Source organism: Miscanthus floridulus, chromosome 19 (assembly GCF_019320115.1).
Source record: "Miscanthus floridulus cultivar M001 chromosome 19, ASM1932011v1, whole genome shotgun sequence".
NCBI lineage: Eukaryota > Viridiplantae > Streptophyta > Magnoliopsida > Poales > Poaceae > Miscanthus > Miscanthus floridulus.
Window position 1 is genome coordinate 77444084 of NC_089598.1, and position 9583 is coordinate 77453666.

At 41.4% G+C, this 9583-nt stretch overlaps 1 pseudogene; it reads right to left on the minus strand.

Moving 5' to 3' along the window:
- Window positions 1-2516: 2516 nt before the first annotated feature.
- LOC136526214 (uncharacterized) lies at window positions 2517-5309 on the minus strand (annotated as a pseudogene).
- Window positions 5310-9583: the final 4274 nt, after the last annotated feature.

The window sequence follows — 9583 nt, forward strand, 5'->3', positions numbered from 1 at the left end:
GTGGTGTCGTCTCTATCTCCTCAGCCTACTAGACCTACTCACCCTCCTGAGACTGTTGTGTCTACTGTGGCTCATGAGTCTACTGAGCTGGCTGAGGCTCCTGAGTCTGTTATGCTAGCTGAGGCTGCTGCTGTGGCTCCCCCTGAGGCTGAACCTCGTCAATGGCAATATGTCATCCTTTAAATCATGAGGGTCCTAGCTAGACCACCATGAAGACGCTCAACACGCTGAAGTGTAGCCATCGCCTCTGGTGAAAGCGGATCAGCAATCCGGACTCTACTACGAGCACCTCCTCTCTCGGCGCGCTCAGTAGCCTCTGCAACTACGGTGGCTCTCGCTGTATCTACATCTAGATATTTGCACTTCCTGACTGCTAGCTTCTTGGTTGCCTTGCCTTTAGGTTCTATAGGCTGGCGAGGTGAGGGCCTCGGATCCTCGTCACCGGGACCACCTCTAACATTCTTCACATGAGCCATCTGACAAGAGCTGCTGCCTCTGACAAAGATCATCTACCGCTGACACTTTTGAGGCTTGGCCTCGTTCCGTACTCATGAGCTTGGCCCTGAGTTGACTGACAACTACCATAGACACCTCAACGGAACCGGCTCGCTGCATGATAGAATAGATAGAATATACAAATAAATACTATGTATCTAAAGATGCGAAACCCTAGGAAGCAAGCAATTTAGATACGAAATTGAAACACGGGGCTTTTGTGAGTGGGCTGGCTAGCCAGCCAGCCACCAGCCAGCCGAACATGAATTGAATTGCTCAAAGTAAATGCTCAAAGTAAATGCTCGAAGTAAATAGAGAAGAAGGAACACGGCGATGTTTTGCCGAGGTATCGGAGAGTCGCCACTCCCCACTAGTCCTCGTTGGAGCACCCACGCAAGGGTGTAGCTCCCCCTTGATCCACACAAGGATCAAGTGTTCTCTATGGGTTGATTCTTTGACACTCTGTCGTGGTGAATCACCCACAACCGCTCACAACTTGAGTTGGGTCACCCACAAACTCCGCCGGGTGATCACCGAACTCCCAATCACCACCAAGCCGTCTAGGTGATGGCGATCACCAAGAGTAACAAGCGCGAACTCTCACTTGACCATGACAAGCCTAATGAGAAGGTGGATGCACACTTTGCTACTCTTGATCTTCACTAATGAGAGCTCTCTTTGGGATTCTCAAATCTTAATCACCTCACTAGGACCTTGCTCTTCTTAGCACTCACAAACGTGTTTCTCAGCTATTAGAATGAGCAAAAGTACCCCCACACACGAGCGGAGGTTGTATTTATAACACCGGCTGAAAAACAAACCGTTATAGTGCCTCTGTGGGGTGACCGGACGCTCCGGTCAGTATACCCCGAACTACAGTGATTACAGTGTGACCGGACACTGGCCAGCTTCCGATCAGCACTGACCGGGCGCGTCCAGTCATGATTTTCCCTCTCTGGAACCTTGTTGGAGTCGACCGGACGCTGGCCCTCAGCGTCTAGTACCATGACCTCGCAGCGTCCGATCAAACCAGACACAATCACCTTGGTCAAATGAACTGACTAGACCCTAAGCCAGCGTTCAGTCACACCGGAGCCAGCGTCCGGTCAGTATTTGACCCTTCCATTCACTTTCAACTCTCGATCATATGTGAATGAAGTTTGCTCCATTGGATCATAGGGCTATTTTGGAGCTACCTAGTGCTAGTTTTAACAAGTGTGCACCACACCTAACTCACTAGTCTCACCTAGGTCAAGCTACGCATTCATACCCCCCTTAATAGTACGGCCAAAGGAAAAACAAAGTCCTAAACTACTCTAAGTGTCTCTCCAACTCCAATCGATACTTAGAACTAGTCCATCCTTAACCTTGTCGTCCATCCTTTGAAAACCGAAACGATTTCCATCGTAGGGGCATGACAACCATGATTGCCCAATCGATCTCCATTTCCGTGACCTAACTCAATTGTTTCTACAAAACACACGTTAGTCACAGTAATCACGTATTGTCATTAATCACCAAAACCCAACTAGGGCCTAGATGCTTTTAGGTATGAATCCTTTCCCTGTGACGTGGCCTCACAGAATGGGTGTGGGTAACGGTTTTTGCATGACCCATGGCCCACCGTGCACGGACACTATGGATTAAGCATCCCACAAGGACAATGCATCATATGCTTCGTGACCATCTTGTATAGCTCAGGGTACTTTTTCTTGTTTGGTAGCTCTGCAGTGATGATCATATCATATTGCTCGGGACATGTGAGTTTGTACTTCCATTCCATTATTAGCAAGAAGTGTGCATGCGGTAAGCCCCTCTTCTGGAACTCCACTATATATATGTAGGCCTTCACCTTCCCAAGTATGTCTTTCTCCATCAACATTTTTCTCATCGCCTCTAACTTTGCTCTGAAGACTCGTGTGACGAGATCTGGGTGGTCCTGTAGTGTCTGGCATGGATAAAGTTCATTCTTGATCTCATCCCAGCTAGGGTTGCACGTCATTGTGAGGAAGATATCAGGTTTATCCGTACTTTTGCACCAGAGCCATTGCATCCATGTACCGGCGCCTCATATCACGGGGTCCTCCGATGAATGATGAAGACAAGACAGTACGCCTTCCGACATTCTCAGCAGATCCTTCACCTGAATGCATGCTGTCCACCAGGCCTTGGTATAGGTCAGCCCTCAAAGTATCTTGATTGTTCCTCATGTAGTCTAAACACGATCTCTCAATCTTGATGTAGGTGTCGACGGCAAATTGCTAGAAAAGACACCGGCCATAGAGTATTAGATTAAATATCCCTGGCTGCATCTGGAACTTATAGCAGTAGTAGTCGTGCACGAAGACACGTGTATTCGCAACAGGTTCTACTAGGGAGACATTGTTCGAATTAGTACCATGAGTTAATAGAAAAGAGTTTATATTACATTATTGAAAAGAGTTCAAGTTACCTCCATCATCATCGTCACCATTCTCAGCACGCTTTTTGTGGATTGCTCAAGCTCGATCAACTTGAGCCATAGTCACACCCACTTTTGGAATGCAGTTGTGCCACCCGTGCTCACCCATCGAAAAGAACACCGGGTATGACAGTGGGTCATAGCATGCATTATATGAGCGGATGCCGTGTATAGACTGATCCTTCCCTTGCAGGAGAACACTATGCTCAAATTGGCCATGACGCTCAGTCCCCTCAACACAGACGACGGCCACCTCTGATGTCAATGGCACGTATATGTTCTCTGGTCAAGCCGCTGGTCAAGGTTCAACTCAACCCGGTAATCCTCGAGGTTTCCAACCTGTCCCATACTCCTTAGTTGCTGAGAGTAGGGATTCCTATTAAAGATACTAACCAATTGCTCTATAACTTCTCTGTCTTTTTGGGCGCATTGCTCATGACACTTGCCCATCCGATGCTCGAGGGACGGATTGTCATCATAAAAATAAAGCTTGAGGTGTCTCTTTTCGACACCCTCCTCTTTACCAAATGATCATTTGTTATGGTAAATTTGGCCATGGGCACGGAACGTGTAGACACCGTAGATTCGCATGTTAGTGGTCACACGATCTAGGTGGCAGTACAGAGAAGTGAAAGAGAAGTGACTGTTGAAATATCTGATGTTTGCACGAAAGTGCCTAGCATCAGCGTTCGAGCTTGACCACAACCTCATGAGCTTTGGTGGTGTCTCAGGAGTTGAAAGATGAATCTTTCCACCTCGACAACAGAATTCGAGCGGTTCACCCTCGAATTTCTTTGCGTTGCAGTGCTCGCAATTCGGCACTGACGGTAGCATGTGCGACTCTGACGGGACATTAGCGTAAACCCTGTCGTATGGATCTGGGACATTAGGCCCATTGTTCTCTTGCTCATCCGTGTCGAGATCTAGCTCGACGTCGGTTCCCTCCTCCTCGTCTTCTGACAAAATGTTGATGTGTTACGCGTTGAAAGAAAGTTTGTAAAAAAATTGTTTTGGCTATTACGCGGTGTACCTTGTCCGGTGAAAAAGTACGCCTCATCCTCTTCCTCGTCCTCCTCAAATATCACATCCTCATCATAGTCTATGCAACACGGCCACATATATGATGAGAGAAACATAATGGCATACAAAAAGAACAAAAATGGATAAATTTAATAAAGAAAATACCATCCTCGACCATAGAGTCTGGTGTATCATCTTGTGCACCGTTTGGAGGCATTGAAGAGGTACCATAAACTACAGACGGTTGTGTCTGTGTACCTGTGCAATTATTAGGTGGTGGAACTGGAGTTTCCTAGGTGACACCACCTGTAGTAACAAAATGTATGAGTTTTTGGAATATAAGAGTGAAGGTGAAAGTACCGACAATATATACTAATCAAGGCTAATTACCGTTGTAAAACACACTCGGTTGAGTCAGGTCATTCGAATCATTGCACTTTCCATCCGCACACCCTCTAGCCCTTATTTCAATGTTTGCTTCAAAGGCCCGATTGCGACGGGATAGAAGGGCATTTCTCTCTCAAGTGGTCACTCGATGCCTATGTATGGTCTGTGCCTGTAGCTAATTTAGGGGTTTGGACTTCTGGATTTTGAACTAAAGATGGCGCGATGTCAACAGTTGTGCCCCTCGATTCGGGTATTTTCATATCGTGTGAAGACATTTTAGGAGATTAAGGTGAAGAAGGAAAAATAAGCTGAGGGTTAAAGTGAGGGCCCTCCATGGCTAATGAGTCTGGATGCAAATTGTTGGCTCGGTGTTCTCTCACCATCCTATTATAGTTTTTCTTTATCTCTTTTCGCTTCTCCTTCTTCTCTTGTGGATTCATTTGCAGTTTTCTTGCTGCATTTTTTGCCACATACAAGTCACGCCGCCTCTTGTTTATTAGTGCCTTTTGTTCAGGAGACAGTGCAGCTCATCGTGCTCTATCTAGTTCACGCTTACGCTCTTTTGGACACGTGACAATATTGTCGATGGAATTGGATGCATTTGCAGCACCTATATATTGATAAAAAAAGTACTGGTCTCAAATAAATTATAGAAGGGCACATATTGTAAGAATATTAATTCCTTATTAAATTATCATGAACGATATTTGGGTTGCCCACTACATTTTTTCTTCTCAAATAGATAACATTAATGAAAAAAACAATATACTTGGGTTTAGATCAGGTGATGCATTAGTCAAGTCAATTATGCCACTTTGATCTATACATCTATCGGAATAGTCATCTACATATATATAATAATATGATATTAACCTTGGCCTCGGCATCATACAAACACAACAAAAAATAATTAGTATTAGGAACAAAAGAAACCAAAATGGTACATGTGTTATCTTTATCAATCTGCATGAGTTCGTATGAGTTGTTTCGATGTAGCCAATCACTATCTTCATAGCCATCAGTGTTTTTCGTGGTTGATTCAACTCTAACTGGTACAACATAATTACACAACAAATAAGCGAAACCAATGACTAATGCAAGTAGGTGGTATCATTCATACACGGCAAAAAAAACTTTTTTTAATTTGCAAAGTTTTAGTCCATCTGATTTTTTCCTAATTTGCACAAAACTTTTAGCTCAATGTATATACATTTACAACATATACATCACTATACATTAAATAAACTAAAAAATGGTAATACTGAATTCAGAAACGGAAAATCAGAATGTGGTGGACCTCTCGACCCAGCAGTTAGTGCAGTTTCCGCCTTTATCAGAAGATACTTTTCTCTATATTTTTTATTTTTTCATCCCTTTCTTCTTGAGTCATTGCTGCATGTCATGATTTTTCTCTTTTTCTTTTACGTTGTGCACGTTCATCAACTTGCACTTGTGAATTTGATGTTGTCTAACCAGCTGTTTGTAAATAAGTTGATAGATATTTACTTAATCACCACAAATAATACAAGTGAAAGCGTCCATGGACATGTGTATAAATAATTACATAGGTTCCATTACGATGAAACTAAACAAAAAATTAATCCCTAGTTTCGATCAGAAATTAATCTCTGAAAGTAGTCGAAGTTAGCAGGCATAATACATATTCAGGTTAGACCACAAGACTTGGTTCCGAAACTAAAGCAATTAACAAACTGCACTATTTAAAAATTCAACAAGAAATGCTCTAACTAGTGTAACTATGAACTAAGCAGCCACTGAAGTGCCTGAACCATGACTTGGGTATCTTGCTGGGTTTCAACTAACTGAGATTAATCAGTTCACAATAGACCAATTCCCTAAGCTTTCTACTATTACCATAATCTTAGAGAATGAAAGAGTGAATTAAAAGGCCTTTCAAGATGATAACCATTAGAACAAGCATTATGAAAACTACACATGCCTATGGTATGTGGTGTTTAGTTCTTTAAATTTTTTTATGCAAGACCATTAGAACGACTTGATTGTTTCTACAGCTTGTGAATCTTTTATACAAAAGAAATAAACAAGAAAACACTAATCCGCAACGAGCAAGACTGACAAAAAACGAGAAAAAAATTGAGGATCTAAACAACATCATAGATTTCAAACCTACCCATCCCCAAGTATAGAAAAGCATGGCTGAATCTTTTGTTTTTTAGAGGTGGTTGCAACAGCCAGGGCAGATGAGGTATATTAACAACTATTAATTTGCCAGTGATCATAACTTTGGATTAAAATCAATTTCAGTAGAGAAGACTTATTGCAGTCAATTTTGCATATTTTTTATCTGAAGATATTCATCTCAGTCATAGCGTTACTTGCTCCTAACTAGATTTTGATAGAAAAAATAGAGGCCTCAACAAAAAATGAAAGCTGGAGAAGCAACCTGAATACTGCAGGGAACGAAACAAAAGGTTGAAACAAGGAAGAAGAGTCAATTTCAGATTGGCATTCAGATAGTTCGGAGGGCACTGCCAACGATGATTAAGTAACTAACAAAGGATGTACCAAAGACTATGAAAACTATTAAAGTCGTCTGCAACAAACAAATTAAATTAATTCATAGCTATACACGTATGGAGTGGATTGTATAAGCAAAAGTTCAGAATAGATATGCTGACTCTTGTAGTCTAGATGACAGATGGCTCTGTTTTTTTAGAATCATGTCCGTATGGACAGAGGAGTAGTGCATTCTCGAACATATAAATTGCTCATGAAGCTAAGCAATTACACAAGTACATAGGAAACTTTGCCTTGCCTGTGGGCCCTGGCGGTGTAGATGACTTTCTAGAGGTGGGCAGTAGCGAACTGGTTACTGGATCTGCAGGTAAAGAAAGCAAATTTGAAACGTTCCCCTTGGTGAAATCTGAAGGCAGTGGATACTAATTTGAAGGCAATGGATATTAATCTGAAGGCACATGACAAATATCCTTAATTTTTCTTGTTTTTCAAAGCCTTTTATTGATGATATATATTAATATCTGCATTGCACTTTTACTATTTCAGATATAAAAAAGGGAAATTCATGATATTGAAACAATCACAGCAAAAACAGGAAATGCACATATCTAAAACATGGTCATGTGCCTCTTTGTTGTAGGATTAAGCATATCAGGTGAGGTTAGAGGATTAAGCATATCAGGTGAGGTTAATCAATAGAGAATGTTTTGCTTTCCTGAGAAGAAATTTATAGGTCCACAAAGGATTATTTGCAGCAAAGCAAAGGTAATTTAAACTAACATACAAAAAAATTACTAAATTGGGTCCAGATGCTAGAAGTCATGCATGCTATGTTTGAGAAGTTAGTCTGCATGCTATGTTTCGCACCAAAGGTTAAAATGTTACACAAATAAGTGAAGGAGAAGATTAGAGAAGTTAGTCTGTGAAAACCATCCCCTTAATTAGATTGATGGGATGTTGTACTATTTGGGGGCAAAATTGATCCTTGGAGAGAAAAAGGACCAACTATTGCTGTTTTCCTATCACTGTTCTTATCTTGTGAGGCAGGATAAATGAAATAAACATACTCCGTTCTAATCTCTATGATGACGGTTCATACACAAAAGAAATAAATGCAGAGGGAACGGAATATCCAATGAAGCATGCTTGTGAAAGTCTTTTTACCTATATGCTTGTGAACATGGCTTTAAGAATAGAGAAGTGACATATATTAGCTTGTCCTAAATGTCATATAATTACAAACAAAGGGTGTACTTGGCTAGAAATATATAGTCAGATCCTTTCACTAAAGGAAGTACCAAGGAAGAATGACCTAGAAATATGCACCAGACTATAACATCCTGTGGTAATACATTATTTCTGGAAAATAATAGATCATTAGAGTACAGTAGTGAATCGAAGACACATCGCCGAAACAGACATTTCTAGGTCGACCAAAAATAGAGTTTTAAGCCTCTAGCACATTTCAGTTCTCTTAGCAGCAGGTCGACCAAAAATGGAGTTTTAAGCCTCTAGCACATTTTAGTCCTCTAGCAGCAGAAAACACACATCAGCTGCAACCTATTTTCCATTACATCTTCATTGAATTATGCTACACTACAACTTAAGGAAGCTCAACCGTAACTACAAAATCAGATTGCACTTAAACCCTATATGTATATCGTAGTCCTAGACACCAAACGATGAGCTCCTAATTTCTAAGAATGCATCCCAATCCTATTCCCATCTTGGTAGCCCGGTCACTACTAGAACAACGCCCTTTAGATATAAGCTGCTCAAACTTTCTGGCGAGTACAGCTCCATAAGACATAAGAGCTGATAAACTGAATCACATGGCCCTTAAGATATGATTACATGAAAATTTAGGTAGTTTGCATATGATGCATGACATATTGATCCTTTAATAGATCTAAAATGGTCTATCTTGTTACGATGCAAATATCTCATGGCTAGACACAAAGGTCTCTTATTTTAGGCCCAGATTGAGTTTTCTTCATAAGGTTGATACTAAAGGGCACATACTAACACAGAAGGCAGTATATCCACGCTGACAATGTTATCATCAGGTGAAGCAGAATTTACCACCTGCCCTGATTTGGACTTTTGGTGGGTAACCATCAGGGATCAGTAGTGCAAATGAGAAGCAAACATTTAGTAGGGTCGTAAGCAATCAACCATAGACAGGTCATGGAACTGTTACTTAGTCGCAAAGCTGAATGGATTTAGTAACTGCATGAGAAAAATGTTTTCAGCTAATGCACCAGTATACTGAATTTAGAACTGTTACTTAGCGGCGAAAACAGTTACATAGGTAGGTTTGCTCGAGACAAATATACTGAATTGTTAAAAAAATCATATAGGTCAATCTTATTTTGCATTCAGTGCATTAGGTACTGATCAGTTTCAGAAACTAGTTTCTAAGTTGGGCTGACTTGGTATGGTAATCTATAGAATAATATAGACCAAGCTGCTAATGCACTGCAAGTCTGCTAGTAAAACCATTTTAGACAACAAAAATGGTAAACTAAAATTGAAAGGGATCGAAGTTAGCAGGCATAATACATGTACACACATGTAATTAGATCAAAGTTAGGTAGGGTTTGGGTGCTCGATTTCGCACAGTAGGAAGGGAAGAAAAGGGATTGGCACACCTGGTGGTGCTCCTCGGGAGGGAGGTGGAAGTGCAGTAAGAGCGGAGGATTTGGCAGCATAGCAGGACCG